This window comes from Globicephala melas, chromosome 3 (genome assembly GCF_963455315.2).
Source record: "Globicephala melas chromosome 3, mGloMel1.2, whole genome shotgun sequence".
NCBI classification, from domain to species: domain Eukaryota; kingdom Metazoa; phylum Chordata; class Mammalia; order Artiodactyla; family Delphinidae; genus Globicephala; species Globicephala melas.
This window is the reverse complement of record NC_083316.1, coordinates 150,510,708-150,530,010: the sequence shown is the minus strand read 5'-3', so window position 1 is coordinate 150,530,010 and position 19,303 is coordinate 150,510,708. Positions and strand designations below refer to the sequence as shown.

At 38.4% G+C, this 19,303-nt stretch overlaps 1 protein-coding gene across 46 annotated transcripts in view; it reads right to left on the bottom strand.

The window, feature by feature from the left end:
* Positions 1-19,303, bottom strand: part of LOC132597126 (metabotropic glutamate receptor 7-like) — a 303,251-nt gene that overhangs the window by 165,455 nt on the left and 118,493 nt on the right. For 7 of the 46 annotated variants that reach the window (XM_070045233.1, XM_070045231.1, XM_070045235.1 and 4 more), the window contains one exon: positions 15,053-17,609. The exons of the other annotated variants lie outside the window; for them this stretch is intronic. The gene's annotated coding sequence lies outside the window, so the exon portion shown is untranslated. Of the gene's footprint in view, positions 1-15,052; positions 17,610-19,303 lie in introns of those variants that run through there. 46 annotated transcript variants of the gene reach the window in all.

Sequence of the window (19,303 nt, the reverse complement as noted above, 5' to 3'; positions counted from 1 at the left end):
AACCAATTACTTCCTTAGAATTGGAAATTAACCTGAATATCATAAAATATATGTATATAGCATTAGTAAAGTAGAACCTTTGTTTAAAGACAATAACTTCAATAGCAGAGGAAACTTTACCATTGCAGGCTTCAGATAACCTCTATATTTCTCAGATTTCATGCTAAATCATAAAATGCCATATTGTGTCTGAAGCTATTTTTTCAATAGTCCATTTTCTTAAGTGGACTATGCAAAGCAGTAAATACTGAGGAACATTTTGGCTCCCAAATCCTAAAGCCATTCTGATTATGCCTGGGTGATCATGGGGACGTCATCGGAACTACCAGAGGACTGGCTGAAATACCAGTGTTCTGGCCAGCTTACAAATTAGAAATTATACAGAATCCAATTTTATTTTTTTGTTATGTAATTCCTATGAGGCTTTTGGGATGTCACTGTAAAGTCCTTTCATGTGTAATCTTTATCCATTAGATAGGGAACAATGCCAATCCCCATCATAAATACTGTCACAACCTGACACTGAAAATCCATTGCAGGGCATAGGACCTGCAAATAGGATGTGAATCACACACATCCACTCATTCAGACAATCCACAAATACTCATTTTTAAGTCTACTATATGCCAATAATGTACCGGCCTCTCAGATGCTAAACCATGCTAAATGCTGAAACAGACATACTCAGTTCGGGCCCTCCTGGAACTTATTACCTACAGAAGTGCCTTCGTTGTAAATGGTCAGGTCTCAGCCAATGCTATTATCATCAGCAGGTGACCAAAGGATAGAGCTTGCTTCCCTTCAGAGGTACAAAACAGTTCTTACACCTGAATGGGATGCAAAGAATAATCTGACTTCTGTTCACCAGGGGATGAACTGAACTGTCCTTGCAGAAGAGATAACAGATGGTGTGAACCCCAGATCCTAGAAACGGGCCAGGCACACGACAAGTGTTCAGCTTTTCAAAAACAAATGAACAATCACTTCCTTTCCTAGATCTTTACATCCTTCCTCTGTTGGCTACTTTCTCTCAGCTTATAAACATCCTCAAATATACTCACTTAAAAAAACTCTCAGAGCTATGATCCTTTGGATATTCTTGTGGATAACCTAAGTCTCTACCATGCCTTCAAACACCTGTCCTCCCAAAAGCCCAGATCTGTACCTTGGGCCCAGACCTGTCTACCAGGCCCCTCTAAAGCACTGAAGATGAAGGAAGATCCTCTCGCCACCCCCAATCCCTTTCTACTGTGCTCTGTATCTCTCAAAAAGATGCAGCTGTAAACTGTCACCCACGCTTGCTGCCCTCCCTTTTCTAACTGCTCACCAGGCCTCACCCATTCTCTCTCAGATCTGCAAAACCCGGTCCCACCTTTTATAACTTAAGTGGGACCCTTAGATTACAATTCACCCAGCACCCAATCAACTGCCTTCCACATGGAGGTCCAAGTGAGCCTCTAAACCAGAATTCCATTTCACTGTTCTTTGGTGTTTCCCGCAGCCTTCAGGATAAACATCCAAACTTCTGACAGGACAAACAAGGCGCCTTTCTGTTGGGCCCCACTACGTTTTCAGTATTAACTCTCATTTCTTTCCCAAACCCTGAGTTCCAGCCCTGTACATTAGTTTTGCCATATTTTCTTACATTTCTCAAACTTCAACACACACTGCTCTCTCCTGCCACCCCAGGAGCTTCTACATATCCTTAGAAAGGATGGCACTTCCTCCAAGAATCCTACCCTGAACTTTCCCTTCCAAGTTTCTGTGCTCTGCAAAGGGGAAAGATGGTGGGGAGGGATACATTAGGAGTTTAGCATTAACATATACACACGACTATATATAAAATCATCAACAAGGACCTACTGCATAGCACAGGGACCTCTACTCCATATCCTGTAACAAACTGTACGGGAAAAGAATCTGAAAAGGAATGGATATATGTATAACTGAATCACTTTACTGTACACCTGAAAGTAACACAATATTGTAAATAAACTATCCTCCAATATAGAATAAAAATTAAATCAAAGAAAAAAGAGATTCTGTGCTCTGTAGCAGCAGAACTCACTTCTTCCAGAGCACTGACTCCTGTGCTTGTGTTTACTTGCTGCCCAGTAGAAGGCAAGATTACCTAGGGCAGAAGCATCGTCTCCAGCAGCCCTTGGTTCTGACAACTCATTCAAGTGCCAGGATACTTTACACACATAACCTGCTTAATTAATTCTAAGAACCCACAGAAAGAGTGGTTTTTAATGTCATTTTACAAGTGTGGGGATTGTAGTGCAAAAGAAACCTGTCCAGGCCACAGAGAGCATCAGCCCTGGAATTCAAACCCTAAGCTGCCTTGACTCCGGTGCTCTTTCCACTATATATGATACACCTATTGGAAAAAATTTTTTTTTTCCTGAGCCCTGTTTGAATGGAAAGGAAATGAAGCTGGGATATATCCATTTCCTAATCGCTTTGGTGTGTACCAGGCAAAGTCATTCAACAGACCAGGTAACATCTGTGCAACAATTAACGATGCTCCAAACTGTGCTAAGTGTTCTACTTTGTAGAGTCTAGAAGCATTAACAAAGTGCATCCTTGTAACCGCCACAGAGGCTGGGTCCTGTGAAGCCCATGCTACAGATGAGAACACTGAGACCTTGAAGCCTTAAGGCACTCGGCCGGGGTCACCGAGCTGGCAGGAGTCCTAGGCCGCACGCCCCGTCTAGTGCACGTACACCCGGTCACTGGGCACCGGTTCTAGTGCCCACCCTCCACCGTTAACCATTTAAAACCCCGCTTCTCAGCGCCCACACGAGGGCCCCTGGAAGCGGGAAGTACAAACCTGTCTCGACAAGCCGTGGCTGGAAGAAGCTCTGGACACAGATCAGGGGCAGAGGGTGCTCAGGAGCGGCGCCCAGTCTACCCGCGGAGGCAGAAGGCGTTAAGTCCAGCAGGCCCTCCCTCAGGGAAGCCCGCACGGAGGGCAGAGGCACCGAGTCCTGCAGCGCGCACAGGTCCTCAGAGCGCGAGAAGGAGTCGGCCGCGCTGTCCGGGCGCAGCTTCACCGAGTGTTCATGGCCTGAGCGCGGCCTCCGGGACGCTGGCTGCAGACAGGATGCCCACACCCTCCTGTGGGTCCCGGCTCGCCTCCAGGCCCCTCGGGCGCCCACCGCCCGGCGGCTGCGGCCCGAAGACACAGGGCCACGGGCCCCAGCTAGGCCGGGCCCTCCATGCCGCGCTCCGGAGCCCACTCGCGGCCTGGTGTTGGCGCGGGCATCAACTGCCTCCCGAGCCGCGGGGTTGCGGTTTAAGCCTCCCGGCGGGCCCGTGGGGGCGGGGCTCGAAGACTTCCGCGCGCTCGCCGTGCGTCCGCACGCAGACCCGCCTCCCATGACGACGCGGCTTGAGGAGCAGCACGCAGACCCGCCTCCCCGGACGACGCGGCCTGAGGAACGGTGTCGGCAGCTTCGAGACTAGGGCAGCGGGAAAGGTAGGAGGTGTGGAGAATTTGGGGTTTCCAAAAAGCGTTTGCTGACTGATCCAAACAAAAGTGAGACATGGTTGTATCAGCGCATTTTAAAACTAGTTAAACTCCCGCAAAGTGTCTGTGCTTGCCCCGCCCAGGAGAGAGCTTGAACTCCGTGAGGGACACAGGAAAGGCTGAGTGAACGTCTGCCTGTGGTCCCTTACCTGGTGCACGGGTGTGTGAATTTCTGCGGAGAGCTCTTAATTTCTGTCGTTTCTGCTGGCTTGACACGGTGGTTGGCAAACGGTGACGTGTTCCGTGCATTCAGGACATGATCGTGGTTCCTAATAATCACTTTGTTTTGTACTGACACCTCCACAGAGAATTTACTACTGAATATCCACTTTGCAGAAGAGAAAGTGAGGCGTAGGAAGTGAAGTGACTGAGTAAGAGGAAGGACTCAGACAATTGGTGTTAGTAAATTAACCCTGCAAGGAGGCCGTTAGCCTGCGGTGTCTCTAGCGATGCGCCGCCCACTTAAACCAACCCAAATCTAAGCCTGTCAGCGCCTCAGGGTGACGAACACCGCTGAGGACACCCAGTCACAAACCACCAACTAGGCGTTAAAGCCATAGCAAATCACTCGTTTCCTTGCTTTGCTTCTGCCCTTTTAAAATAAACATCTGTGCAGCTCCTGTGGCTGGAGTGCTCCTCACCTCTTCTGCTTTGTGGTGCGTGAATTGAATCTATTTTTGCGCACATAAAGTGTTAAAATTTTAAATATGCCTCAGTTTGTCTTCTAGGATTGGCCGTAGAAGTTGGATTTGTGTCCAGTTTCTAGAGCAGTAGTCGTCCTCTGTTCAGGCCTTAGGCGTTACGTGTACAACGTTCCTCTTCTACCACCACCTTCTGGATGCCTCCACCCACTACCAGCTCCCACGCATCAGTTCCCCTAGATGTGGTCAGCAATGGCTTTTACATGCAGCGTGCTCACATTATAACATCGCAGACACTCCTCCGTCCTCCAGCCAGCGTGTGAAGTGAAACATTACCATTCCTGTTGAAGAGTCTCTGGTGTGACCACTTTCCCAAACACAACCACTCCCCAGCTGACCCTGGGTAACCACTCTTCTGAACTTGGTCTCCGTCAGTGGCATGGATGTCTTTCTATGTAGGCTACATGTTTAAGTATTCTTAAACTGCATATCGTATTCTATTTTGTTTTCTCTTGTTACTTGCTTTATTTAGCGTTATCTTTGCTAGGTTCATCCATGCTGACACGTAAAGATCTGTCTAGATCATGTACTTTCCTCGCTACGTAGGATTCCCATGTAGGGAAATACAATAATTTATATGTGCATTTTCCTGTTGATGGACATTTAAATTGTTTCAAATTTTAAGTAAGATTTCTTTTTTAAAAAAATTTTATATCCTTTTTAAAGGTTACTTTACATTTACAGTTATTACAAAATATTGGCTATATTCCCTGTGTTGTACAATACATCCTTGAGCCTGTCGTACACCCAGTAGTTTACATCTCTCACTTCCCCACCCCTGTATTGCCCCCTCCTCCCCCTCCACACTGGCAACCATTAGTTTGTTCTCTATATCGGTGACTCTCCTTTTTTGTTATATTCGTTCAATTGTTGTATGTTTTAGATACCATTTATAGGTGATATCCTACAGTGTTTCAGAGTTCAAGACTCTCACGACAGAAGCCAAAAGGTAAGAGCCATTTTACATTGATAAAAAGCATTTTAACTATGTAGAAGCAGAAAATGAAAAGAAAGAACTTTGCATTACATTTAATAAAAGCTTAGGGAGATCTTTGTGGTATATTAGTGAACTTAGTTGTGGAAATTTAGCCATGTACATTGTGTTGGAGAGGCACCAAGAGTTCAAGAACTCTCACAATTTGAGTACACAATTGCCTTACTTGTAGGCATGGTGGCAGCCATTTACATAACAATGATTTGGAGGATGTTGTGTTAGTCAGCTCTTGCTGTGATAATGCTTTGGAACAAATCGACCCAAAAACTCAGTTCCATAAACAAGAATTGATTTTTCTTGGACCTATTGGCTAGCTGCAGTGTCTCACTTTTAGACCTCTAGATGGCTGGTTTTGCTCCGTGTTTTGGGTCAGTTTGAGGTCTGTAACACACATCTTCCTCTGGAGCCCAACTGTGAGGCCGCAGCTCCCAGGCCCTGTCTTCTCACAAAGTTCACTGAAACATAAGAGGTGAGCCCAAGTGCACAAGCCCATTTAAGGCCTCTGCTGCTCATTGAAGGCCATCATGTCTGCTCACACTTCATTGGCCAAAACATGTCACAGATCTAAGCTGTATTTAGAATATGTGTATTTGTTTAAAGTTGGGTGCCCTCACAGAAGAATATTGCATTTTGGACAGTGTTACCTTAGCATTTTCATTGGCATTTGCAAACGTGATAAACGCCGTGTGCACTTTTTCACGTTTGAGAACTTTCTGAAATTGTGGGACCATTTCTATTGGAAAAGAGGAAGGTACACTTTAGAACTCAACTCTAGTTATGGCATTGTTGGGAGAAGAATTAATGAGATAAGGTCAATACAAGTGAAAGATTTGGGATCACATATTCATCATTAACATTAGCATTCTACAGAACATTCCTGGAGAATTGTGATGCTTGCTTTATGTGATTTCTATCATAAATCATTAGAATTTGACCAAGACACTTCAGTGAAACATACATCATACAGCACATCGCATTTTAGTTTTTCCCACCACTCCACAACTTATCATCAATACTTCACCATAACTCAGAAACAGAAACTGAGTGAGTTCATTGTTAGCAGACGGGCTTCACAAGCAATACTAGTGGAAGTTCTTCAAATGATAGCATACAGTAACTCAAGCCATACAAACAAAACAAAGAATGCTGACCAGAACAGTTGTGTAGGGAATTATAAAAGATACTGTAATTTCAAATTTCTTCTCCTTTCTTCTCTTAACAAATTTAAAAAGTAAGTGCCTAAACAATATGACTATATTTGGATTGTTCTCTATATAACATAAAAAAATCATATATTTGATGATATGGCACAATGAAGGCAGTGAGAACAAAGCTGTGTTAGGATAAAAATGACAGTAGATCATAAGCTGATTCCGCAGGAAGAAAGGAAGAGAACCAGAAATGGTAAATAGATTAACCCGACAAACTCAAAAAAATTTATTTGCTCAACTTTCTTCTCTAAGCTCTTTGAAAAAATAAGCTTGTGAGAAGTAATTATTATAATAATATGTTGTTAAGTATGTAACATATATAAATGTAATAAAAACAAAAAAGAGGGGAAGGCATACAGCTCTATAAAAGTACAGTATCTGTTTCTATCTGGAATGAACCTAGTAAAAATCTGAAGAGATTCTTAGGTGTATTACATAAGCCCTAGTGCAGCCATTACTCAAACAATGTGGTTAAAAATCATTAAAGGAATTACATGTTACGGTAGAAAATATCTACTTACTATAAAAGGAAACTGGAGGAACAATAACAAAAAAGCAAAAACATGAGACATGTAGAAAACCAAAGGTAGAATGATAGACATAAATAAATCCTACCATATCAATAATAAAAACTAAATGTAAATGAATTAAACAATACAATCAAAAGGCAGATATTGTCGAACTGGGTATTAAAACATGTTTACTATAGGAGACACTGCTTGGATTCAAAAGTCTAATGTGTACAAAGTAAAAGGATGAAAAAAATATATATCATGCAAATAGCAAACGTAAGCATTGCTGAAGTGGCTATACTAATACCAGAAAAAATAGACTTTAAAACAAACAAAAAAGTTACTAGATATGAAAAGGGACATTTTATGATAAAGAGAGGGAAGATACAAAAATCTTTACCCTATTTGCCCTGAATAAGGTAAAACCAAAATACACGAAGAAGAAAATACCAAAGTCCATGAAGAATTGAAGGAAGAAATAGATAATTGCACAACATTAGGTAGAGGCTTCAGTACTCCACAGTCAATAATGGATAGAACAGTTAGGCAGAAGATCAACAACGATATAGAAGACTTGGACAAGACTATGAATTAACAAGACCTAATAAATGTTTACAGAACACTCAACCAAAGAGTAAAATACTCATCCTGCTCAACTACATGTGAAACGTTTTCCAGCATAGATGACATGCTAGGCTGTAAGAGAAGAGATTGAAACGCACATACATTGCTGGTGGGAATGTAAAATGGTGCGGCCATGTTACAAAACAGCTTGAGAGTTCCTGCAAGTGTTAAACATAGAGTTACCCTATGACCCAGCAGTTCCACTACTAAATATATACCTAAGAGAAATAAAAACTTATGTCTGCACAAAAGCTTGTACGTGAATGTTCATAGAAGCATATTTCTAAAAACAAAAGGTGGAAATAATTCAAATGACAACTGGATAAATGAATAAACAAAATGTGGAATATCCATACAATAGAATAGCATTCAGCTATAGAAAGGAACGATCTACTGATCCATGTTACAACATAGATGAACCATGAAAGCATTATGTAAAGTAAAAGCAGCCACTCACAGAAGATCACATATTGTACGGTCCCATTTATATGAGTGCCCAGAATAGCAAATCTGTAGAGACAGGAAGTAGATGAGTGGTTGCCTAGGGCTGAGAGGGTTGAGGAGATTGAAAAAAGCTTGTTAATGTGTAATGGGTTTTTTGTGGGGGGACAGGAATCTAAAATTGGATTGTTGTGATGCTTACACAAGTCTTTTAGTGGTTACACTCAGAACCACTGAATTGTATACATTAAAGTGTTGAAATTATGGTATGTAAATTACATCCCAATAAAGCTGTTTAAATTATGATAATTTTATATTTATAAATTTGAAAATTCATCGAAAATGACAAATTCTTTAAAAATGCAAGCTAACAAGACTAACCCAAGGAAGAAAACATATCTTAAAAACCTATATCTACTGCAAAAGTTGTTTGTATAATTAAGTACCTTTACAGAAAATGATTGCCAGGGATAAATGGCTTTCCAAGTAAATTCTTCCAAATATTTAGGGAAGAAATATTGGTAATCTTACATAAAAATCTTCCAGGAAACAGAAAAGTATATATTGCTCAAATATTTATAAGGCCAACATAAGCTTCAGATCAAAACTAAAAAGAATATTACAAGAATAGAATCACAGGCCAGTTTCTCTTTTGAACATGCATGCAAAATGTGTAAACAGAAGCACAAACTGTATCCATGGTATGTAAAACAATCATATATCACAATCAAAGTAGCTTTATTCTAGTAATGCAAGGTTGGTTTAATGTTCAAACATGAAACTGATCCTAGGAATGAATTAGAGTGGGGAAAAAAGTCATTTAAAACAGAAGTCTTGGGACTTCCCTGGTGGTCCAGTGGTTAGAACTTGGTGCTTTCACTGCTGGGGCCCTGGGGTCCCATTCCCGGTCAGGGAACTAAGATCCTGCAAGCCATGAGGCGGGTCCCCCCCCCCCGCCAAAAAAAAAAAGGAAAAAAAGAAGACAACCAGGAGAAGCACAAGATCGAATAAACATAACAGATAACACCTTATGAAAAGTAGGTGAAGATTATGGAATATTCTAAAATTTTAAAACAAAAAGAAACATTTAAAGATTCAAGAGGATGTGACAAATATTGTACATAGGCAAAAAATAAAATAAAATAAACGGATGATGGGAGCCCAAAAATCCAGATGCCCATGTCCTGTCTCTGAAGATTCTCATTCAATGGGTTATGGATTTCCTCTATGTTTAAAAACCTACAGGTGTTATAAAGCAGAAACTAACACACCATTGTAAAGCAATTATACTCCAATAAAGATGTTAAAACACAACCAAACAAACCTACAGGTGATTCTGATATGATGCACAGACAATGTAAAGCTTCTGCTTTACAGGAAATAATACCAGATTATTTTGTTATTTTATAGTTATAGTAACAGGTTGTACTATTGACCGGTAAGTCTGATGTCAAAATGCACTCCCCACTAGGGATATAAAAGGAACTAATAGTCTCTGCGGCTACTTGGTGGCAGCATGCATGTAATGCAAGGGCAATTATTGTAGGAATCCAAATGAGTGGAACATTTTAGAATTGGAAGACTACATACAGATCATCTAGTCAAGCTTCCAACTATTATAGTTGTGAAAACTAAGGCCCATATAAAAGAAATGATTTATCTCCAAAGAGCGTTAGTGAAAGAGTATGAAATTAAAAATATCTCTGAACTTTTAATTTAGTGCTGTTTTTATTAATCTCATGTATTAGCTTAAACTTCAGTGTGACAGATTCGGGATTGAATTCTTGCTCAGATTTACTGATTGCGTGCCTTTTAGTAAGTTACTAAAACACTTTTTTACAAAAAAATAGATTTATTTATTTATTTTTGGCTGCGTTGGCTCTTCCTTGCTATGCGCGGGCTTTCTCTAGTTGCGGTGAGCGGGGGCTACTCTTTGTTACGGTGCGCGGGCTTCTCATTGTGGTGGCTTCTCTTTGTTGCTGAGCACGGGGTCTAGGTTGTGGGCTTCAGTAGTTGTGGTTCACGGGCTCTAGAGTGCAGGCTCAGTAGTTGTGGCACATGCTCTTAGTTGCTCCGTGGCATGTGGGAGCTTCGCGGACCAGGGCTCAAACCCGCGTCCCCTGCACTGGCAGGCAGATTCTTAACCCCTGCGCCACCAGGGAAGCCCTACTAAAACACTTTTAACTTCGCTTTTCACATATGTAAAATGGTGAGCCTTGGCTGATATAGAATATGAGATAACCTAGCACTGTTCTTAACACATACACGTAGTTAACATTTTATGGCTCTCATCCCTCTTAAACAGCCTCTATCCTCTTAACAATGAAAGTGTGTTTCAGCTAGCAAAGCACCCCAGAGCTGACCACATTCTGGCAAGAGATATAGGATTCTTTTTCTTGCTGGTGGTTCTTTATACCTGATATTTGAACTGCACTGAAACATGAACATCTCTTGTTTATACTGTATTAATGGATTGATGAATTTGATAATTTGATAGATGAATTTTAAAAAGTAATATGCAGGAAAAAAAGTAATATGCAGGAATTGAGCTGCCTTACTCTCAAGAAATATAATTCGATAGTGGTGGCTAAAACGATAAACAGTGTTTGGACAGGGAGTCCATATTGGATGTGAACTACCTGTACTCCCATTCGTCTATTAAGAATAAATAGAATCCTTTCAAAATCTGTTTTAAAGCGCAGTTATTTCCTTCTGACTCATTTAAGTTACCTGCAAGAAAAAGACAATCTCCTGAATCCTTGCTTAAAAGGCTTTTAATATAAAGCAGATAATTTTTTGCAACATTTCCCAAACTTTTCATTATCAAATTGGCTGAGGCTTCTCAACGATTATCATTTCACAACAATATCTCCATTTTCACCTTTTTTAAAAGAGTTGGCCTCGTAGATGTGCCCTTAAAACAGAGCTTCACTCTCAACTTATTTTAAATTTTGTATTCAAACAGTATGAAGAAAACAGGATCAGGGAATTCAGCCATAAAAGTGAATGGATTACTGATACATGCTACATCATGGATGCAACTAAGTGAACGAAGTCAGGCACAAAAGGCTCTATATTGTATGGTTCCATTTATATGAAATGTCCAGCAGTGGCAAATCCATACACACGGAAAATATTATACATTAGTGGTTTCCAGGGGTTTGGAAGAGAGGAAAATAGGGAATGACTCCTCAAAATGGGTGTATGTTTCCTCTTGGGGTGATGAAAATGTTTTGTAGTTGGACAGTGGTGATAGTTGCACAACATTGTGACAGTAGTAAATTCCACTGAATGGTACAGTGAATTGTAAAATGATCAAAATGGTGAATTTTGTGTTATGTTCATTTTACTACAATAAAAAGGAGAAAGAATTAGGGAAAGACTTAGAGTTTGGGAAACTAAGGTGAACTGATCAAGAAAAAGACAGCTCTACTGTTCAGTGTTCTCTCAGCTCTCCCAGTGCATTAATCCTCAGCAAAAAGTAGCCTGAACTTGTCGATGATAGTCATTCAACACAGTCCAGGGAAAAGTAAATAAAATAAAACCTAACTCTTCTTCTTTAGCACATCTATGAAAGGTTAACTTGCTGCTCAGCCACGTGGACATTCATGAAATCGTTTCACTTTAGGTGTCCTCTACTTCAGTACTTTACTCACAGCTCATTCACACATGTAGGCAACAGCATTCCTTAATTGGATGGAATCTGCAGTGCTGGTTGTGATCGGTCTCATGAAAAGAAAAGGGAAGGAGGAAAAAGCCTCCACATTGACTTGGTGGTCTTGACGAAATGGATGCAGAAGACAGCTTGAGTGTCAAACTGGAAACTGTTATTTTCCTTTTCCTTTTCTTTTTATCTTTCCTATCAGGTCTTCTGCCCACTTCCCACCCCTTTCTCTCAAACAGGAAAGACACTAATTAGCTGCTTTTTTGTGTTTTTGGTAAAACACCTATTGTTTTGCGTTTCTTGTTGTTCGGTTTTTACTGCCAAATGAGCTTCAGTGGTTGATGTAGGGGGTCTCTTGGGAACTTAACGTTTTCCAGTTTAAGTGGAAAAGCGTTTTTGTTTGAATTGGCTTTTACTGGGTGCTTCAAGGTTTGCTCTTGGCTCTTTGAAGGGGGACTAAATAGCACTGTGTTTCCTTTGAGGTTCCGTTCCAATGAAGAAAGGATCCTATGTCCTGGGCACTTTTTGTTGATTTTGCTGTGTGTCCTCTCTAATAGCCAGATGCAGATTCCAGGAAAATGACATATAAATGAATATAAGTAATCTAATATTTTTACAATTTGCTTTGGCCATACTCCTGGTCTTATTCTACTTGTAGCAGATGGCTTTAAAGAGCATTAGCTATATATATATTAAAAATAATATAAATATACCAATATTAAATATTATATTGATGTATAAATGTAATATACTAATATTTATATTAGTGTATAACAATTATGTATTACATTAATATATATTTTTGCCTAGCATATATTATAGACAAAATATATGAGTAATGAAATGTATTTATATCGTTAATATGTTCATAATATTAATATGATATATCCTGTAATATTGATTTTAAAACAATTATATCATAATATATAAATATATAATTATTATTATCTGATATAATACACTATAGTTAATATATTCTATAGAACACAATATATAATGTATTAGTATAATTGTATTATATAATATAAATATAATACATATATAAAACTATATATCTTTTGGTTATACATTACACATACGAGTATGTATAGCTAATTATAATCTTATTTACATAGGAATCTGGTCATCATAACAATTGATGTAAAAATATGCAATATTTTCAATCAAATGGGCCTTAACCTCACTACCTACACATAAGTACTTTTAAAATCTTGAACCCTGTCTAACTCATGCTTCCATATCTCTCAACCTGCTTTTCTACACATGCACGTAGACACACATTTCTACACGATATATATGTATACTACCAGTTTTCAGTTCAATGTATATAAATATATAATATATAATGATATTCCTGTGTATGTATACAAATATAAATCAAAGGTATGTGTATAGGTATGTATTTCATATGTTTATATAAATATATCATACAAATAATGTATGTGTATATAAATACATGACTGTATACATACATACACAGAAATACACTTATTTAAACAAAAGGGACCTAAATAAACATAGTTCTCTAAGAATAAAAGGTTATGTCTCACTCTTTCAATAACAGTTTATAGTTTTCTACTGTATGTTCTTCTATAATTGTTATGAACATTTCCCATTTTTGTTGAATGTTAAGTTGTTTTAATTTTTTGCCTTTTTTTGTTTTTTTGTTTTTTTGGTACGTAGGCCTCTCACTGTTGTGGCCTCTCCCATTGCGGAGCACAGGCTCCGGACGCACAGGCTCAGCGGCCATGGCTCACGGGCCCAGCCGCTCCACGGCATGTGGGATCTTCCCGGACCGGGGCACGAACCCGTGTCCCCTGCATCGGCAGGCAGACTCTCAACCACTGCGCCACCAGGTAAGCCCAGTTTTTTGCCATTATTAATGAAGTTCTGAAGAATACGGTGGGCAAGATTACTTGAAAAACTCTCCTAAAAGAAAAGGGTTAGGTATGCTAGGTTAAATGTACACAACTTATTTTTAAGTGCGTGGTTGATTTTGGAAGTGTGCAGTCGAAATGTCCAGGACCCATGAAGGAAGGGTGGTACATGTGTGAGAGTTATAGCTCTATTAAGAGTGGATTGAAGATCTTGATAGCTTAGAACAGAAGCTGGAAATCCTGTTTTTATGGAGCCAAATGGCAAATATTTTAGGCTTTGTAGACCAAAGAGGCAAAATTGAGGATATTATTTAGGTACTTAGGTAACCATTTAAAATGTTACCAGTTAAAACGTGAAAATTATTCATAGCTCATAGGCCATAAAAAATAGGCAGCTGTCTGGATTTGGAATACAGGCCGTAGTTGAATGACACACCTGGTATAGAGACTTGTTTTTAAATGGCCATGACCACATGGGAGGCAGGAGGTAAGACTCCATCCCTACTAGATGGGAAGTTAGAACTAAAGCTATCTATCCCTGGCTTCACCTTTAATGAAAGGGTGTGCCAGGAGAAAAAAATATCTGCTGGCAAAGGGAGACTAAGAGCAAATTCTCTTGGCCTCTGCTCTGGGTAGGAAACAGGTAGGAAATCTTGAGAATTCTGAACCGCAGATCTGTGTTCACAGTGTTTGGGTTGCAAATTTATTTGCGGTCTTGCAAACAGAAGCTAAGAAATTAACTTACAATGCTCCCAAATCGGTGGTATTCCAAACACAAAACTAAACCCTTTCTGGAGAGGTAGACCTTCAACACAGGCCTATAGCGTTCCCACAGATAAAGTTTAGCTAAACGTGAGCTCATGATCTAAATTTACACAATAATGAAGAAATCAGCTACAAGTGGAGAGAATCAGCAAAAACAATCAATAGCAGAATTAGATTCCCAAGGCCATCCATCAGATGTTGGAATAATCAGGTGCCAGGCAGAAAATATACATAAAACTAGAACTGAAACAAGGAGCAAGGATGTTTTAAAAGACTGGGTAGGATCTTTCAAACATTTTGAGAGTACATGTCATTGTTAAAGCTAAAAACTCGAAGGTGGTGTAATACAGCAGATTAATCGTGGAGAAGAGTGAAATTATGCTGTTTTTAAAAATATGGCAGGTCAGATTTCCTGCCTAATTATATAAGTTGATTTATCTTAAAAAATACACAGTATTTTAAAGACTTATTGGCTGTAAAATAAGTTAAGGGTATTTCAAAGGGCTTCTCTGCAAAGAGAAGTGAGAAGTAGCAAAACACAGAAAGTCGAGGGGAAAAAATGTCAATATATACATGGCTATAGGGTGAACTAAGCCTTAGGCCAGCAACTATGAGGAGGAGCTGACCCTTAGATACGTACAACTAAGCTGGAACCTTCAAAAAGTTCAACTGTTTATAAGTCAAAAGATTTATTAAAATTAATAACCAAGTGTTTTAATTGACATCAGAAGAGTAAAACAATAAACCCTGAGAACATAGAAAAATAGACAGTAAAGATATGAGCAGAACTTAATAAAACAGAAAAAAGTATAACATTGAGGTGATTTAGTAAGTCAAAAGAATATTCTTTGAAAAGATTTAAAAAAACAAACTTTGATTAAGCAAAACAAAAACGTAAGTAAACAATATACAGAAAGAATCAGGACAATGTTATAGCAGAGAGTACAAACAGAGAATATATGAAATGCCAGTAAATTTGAACATTTCTGTAAAGTGGACAATTTCCTAGCTCCTAAAGTTTACCAAAACTGACACAAGCGGAAATTTGTAGCTGGAGTTCTTACACCAGTAAAGGAATTAAGTCAATAGTTCACAAGCTTTCACCAAGAAAATACCAGACCCGGCCAGATCATTTGGGAGGTGAATTCTATCAAACTTCTGTTAAACAGATAACATCAATATTAACAAAGAAAAACTTCTAGGGAGTAGCAAAGGAAGAATGCTCCTTTATTCATCTTATGAAGTCTATATAATCCTAATACTGAAAATAGATTAGGACTGTAAGGAAAAAGAAATTTACAGGTCAAATTTACTTGTAAATATAAAAGGAAAAATTTTAAACTATGATATTAGCTACCCAAGTTCACTAGAGTAAGAAAAAGCACGAGCAAGTTAGGTCATCCAATGTAGTTTAATGTCAAGAATATATATCAATAGATTGAAATCACCACATTTTATTTCTTTCATGTGTCTCTTTAAAAAATTGGTAAGTACTTATATTGATCTCTCTTGTGCTAGGCACTGTGCCAAGTCACTTACATATTTACTCCTTTAAACCTTCTATCATCCCTGGGGGAAAGTTCTATTTTGCTTCCATTTCTTAGTTAAGACTCTAACCCCCAGGAAAGTAAAGCAACATTTGTAAGTTTTTGTGGATGGTCAGTGACGGGACCAGTACAGGAACATCCAAAGTCTGTGCTTGGAAACAGTGCCCCATGTTGACACTCACATTACAGATGAAAGGGAAGGAACCATGCACTTACATTATAGATTAATACCCACATAACAGGTTAAAAGCAAAAGAAACATGTGCTTCTCTCAAAGGTTGTAAAGAAGGCATATCCATTTCTAAATATATTTCCCAATTTCTTTTGCTTGTTTTCTGACCTTTGTAGTGCATTTTGCCATGAGGAAAATTTTAATTCTTATATAATTAAATGTATCCTTTTTTCTTTGTATCTTAGAAAGGTATTCCTCATGAATAATTTATTTCAAGTCTCCCAGGTTTCTGATACTTTTACACTTTCATTATTTTTTAACTTTTAACTGGTTGCTGTATCTAGAATTTAGTAATTCTATGATAGCCATATTTTCCCACTTTTGTTGAATAATTTTTGCTACTGATCCAAAACGTGAATTTTATTTTAATCTCAATTCTCTTATGCTCTTGCATCTAATTTTAAGATGCTTCCTATTCCACTGGTTGTTTTGTCTATCTAAAACAAAATGCTACCTTAAAAATAATGAAATTATAACATAATAAATGTCATTAGTAAACAGAATACAATATATAATAAATAGCATAATATAAAATAACAAAATATAATTTACCATATAACAAGGTCAAAGGAGAGCAAAAGTATACAATCACTTGAAATATCCCCCAAAAGATATTTTATAAAATTCAATATTCATTTGTAATTTAAAAGAAAGAGTAAAAAAGGGATTGATGAATGCTTCCAAAATAAGAAGAAATTATATGTCTAAAAGAGAAAGAGGTAAGTGACAGACTTTAGTAACACTGGCAATAAATGCAGGACCAGATGAGGATGCCTGATATAATGTTAAAGAAAAAGTATTATGTAACATTGTGTTTGCAGCACTGATGAGTTCAGTGAAAAGAGAATCTCATAGAAAAGAGTATCTCGTTCTTCTTAATGTATGTACACTTGTCCATTGCATGAACATAACAGCTTATTTAACCAATATGTTACTGATCTGCATCTGGATTTCTAGGTTTTCATGGAATTTTATTATGCACAGTTGTTTCAAACACTAGGACTTCCTCTTATGTTTATATCTTTTGAAAGAAACAATATCTCCACAGATGATTTATCTGTGCTGGCTGCTAGCTGACTTTGGGTACTTCTCAGTTCTTCCCTTTACCTTCCTAGTCAATATGAAAACGGAAGGCAAGAAGGTCTCCTGTTTAGAGACTGTAAAGATGGGTCTTGGTGATAAAGTCTTGGTGGTAAAGGCTAAAAGTATTAACCCAGAACAAATGTTTTTCCAGCTGTAACTGTGTGTGATTCCCTTGGCTTGATTCCATAGAGGATGTAAGACAAGACTGTAGAATCTGCCCTCAAAGTGCTTCCAGTAGGATGAGCTAAGTCAAGTATGGTGGCATATCCAATTCAAGACAAAATATCACGTCTCCTTTTCTCTCCTGGCAAAACTTGGTGGAGTGAATGTAGAAGTCACTGTATGCTTTAAATTAAAGCAACACCATAAATCTTGTATTGGAAGGTGATTATTCTGGTCTCTTTGTGGAGACGAATTGGAAATTGTCTAGAAGAAAGAAAATTAGGTTAACCAAAGTTAAACTCATAAAAAATTGAGCATTAATTAAATATCTGTGGTCTATGTTTCTCTTTGATCATAATTTCTCCCAATTTATAGACCTCTTTGATACCTGATTAATCCTTGTCAAAGATGCAGTTAACAATGATTATTACTGTGTATTAGGTTTTGCCTGGGCCCTGAAGAAACTATCCTAAATCACCAGCTATGATTGTCACTTGATTTCCTCACAGAGAACAGTCAGAACTCCTTGTCTTAAGTGGCTTGGGATGTGAAACTAGTTAGTCTCTTAGATACTGTTAGAGGACCCTACAGAGCCCATTGGTGAAAGTTTGGAAAACACTGGGCTTCTTAAAATTGATTCTTGTAGTGCTTCAGGAAAGATCACTGAACCAAAAGGATAATGGTGTTTCTGGTTCTGTTGTTAGCGTTCTCCATGGAAACATTGCTGAAGCTTCTGGACTCAATTTCCTTCCCCATGTGTGAATGTCACTGAAAATATCCAACTCCACTCTATCCCCATGTAACTTCAGAAACTAAGCGAAATGAAGACTCAAAATTCATTTCAAATAATGAAAGGAATATATAACGTAGAATGGAAGTGGGAAAATACCTGGTTTAAATTCTGGAAAGTACCAACTATACAATTCTGGATAAGTTGCTTCATCTTGCTTAGTCTAATTTAATGCCCATCTCACAGGATGTTATGATGATTAATTTAATATCTTTGTATAACGTACAGTGTTATGTAATTTCTTCTTGTTTTTCTTGAGTAAATTCATATCCTTAAGCAACTCACTGTAAACAATAGTTACTTGCTTAAATTACTCTTATCTTCTATTATCAGCTGAATTGTGTCCTGCTCTAGTTGATATGTGGAAGTCTTAACCCCCAATACCTGGTAATATGACTGTATTTGGAGATAAGGCCCTTAAATAGGTAACTGAGGTCAAATGAGGTCAAATGTGTGGGCTCTAATCCAATGACTGGTGTCCTTATAAAAAGAAAATATTAGGACACAGACATGCACAGAGAGAAGATCATGTGAAGACAAAAGGAAAACATGGCATCTACAAACCAAGAAGAGATACTTGAGAAGAAATCAATCCTGCTGACACCTTATGTCAGATTTCTAGCCTCTAGACCTGTGAGTGAGTAAATTTCTGTTGTTTAACCTCCTCAGTCTCTGGTACTTTGTCATGGCAGCTCTAGGAAACTAATACAACTTTTTATGGCCTCCTTGTCTCCAGTTGAAAGTTCAATATTTGGCATCATAGCTAGGAAACAAAAATATCATCTACATTCCTTGTTGTAGTCTTTCTTCCCCATTCTCATTGCTAGTAATTTCCATATTTGGGTCTGTTTGCTGTGCCTTGTAAACAGAACGTTACGCTCATTTCTGGTCTTACTGCTAATATACAGTAAATGTGCAGATACTGAACAGATTTTGGAGAAGTGCAGCATATAGTTGGCACATGTGTGTATGTGTGTGTATTCATATAATTTATACTTTTTCTCTATTTTCTTCCTTTGGTGAGCTAAGATTCTCTGCTTTTGTGACTAGTACTCCTGAATACTAATCCCTGAATTTAATTCACCAAAAATTGCCAAAAATAATAATAATATGGGGAAAGAGAGAGTGATAGAGGGAGAAGAACAAACAATCAGGCAAGGGCACTACT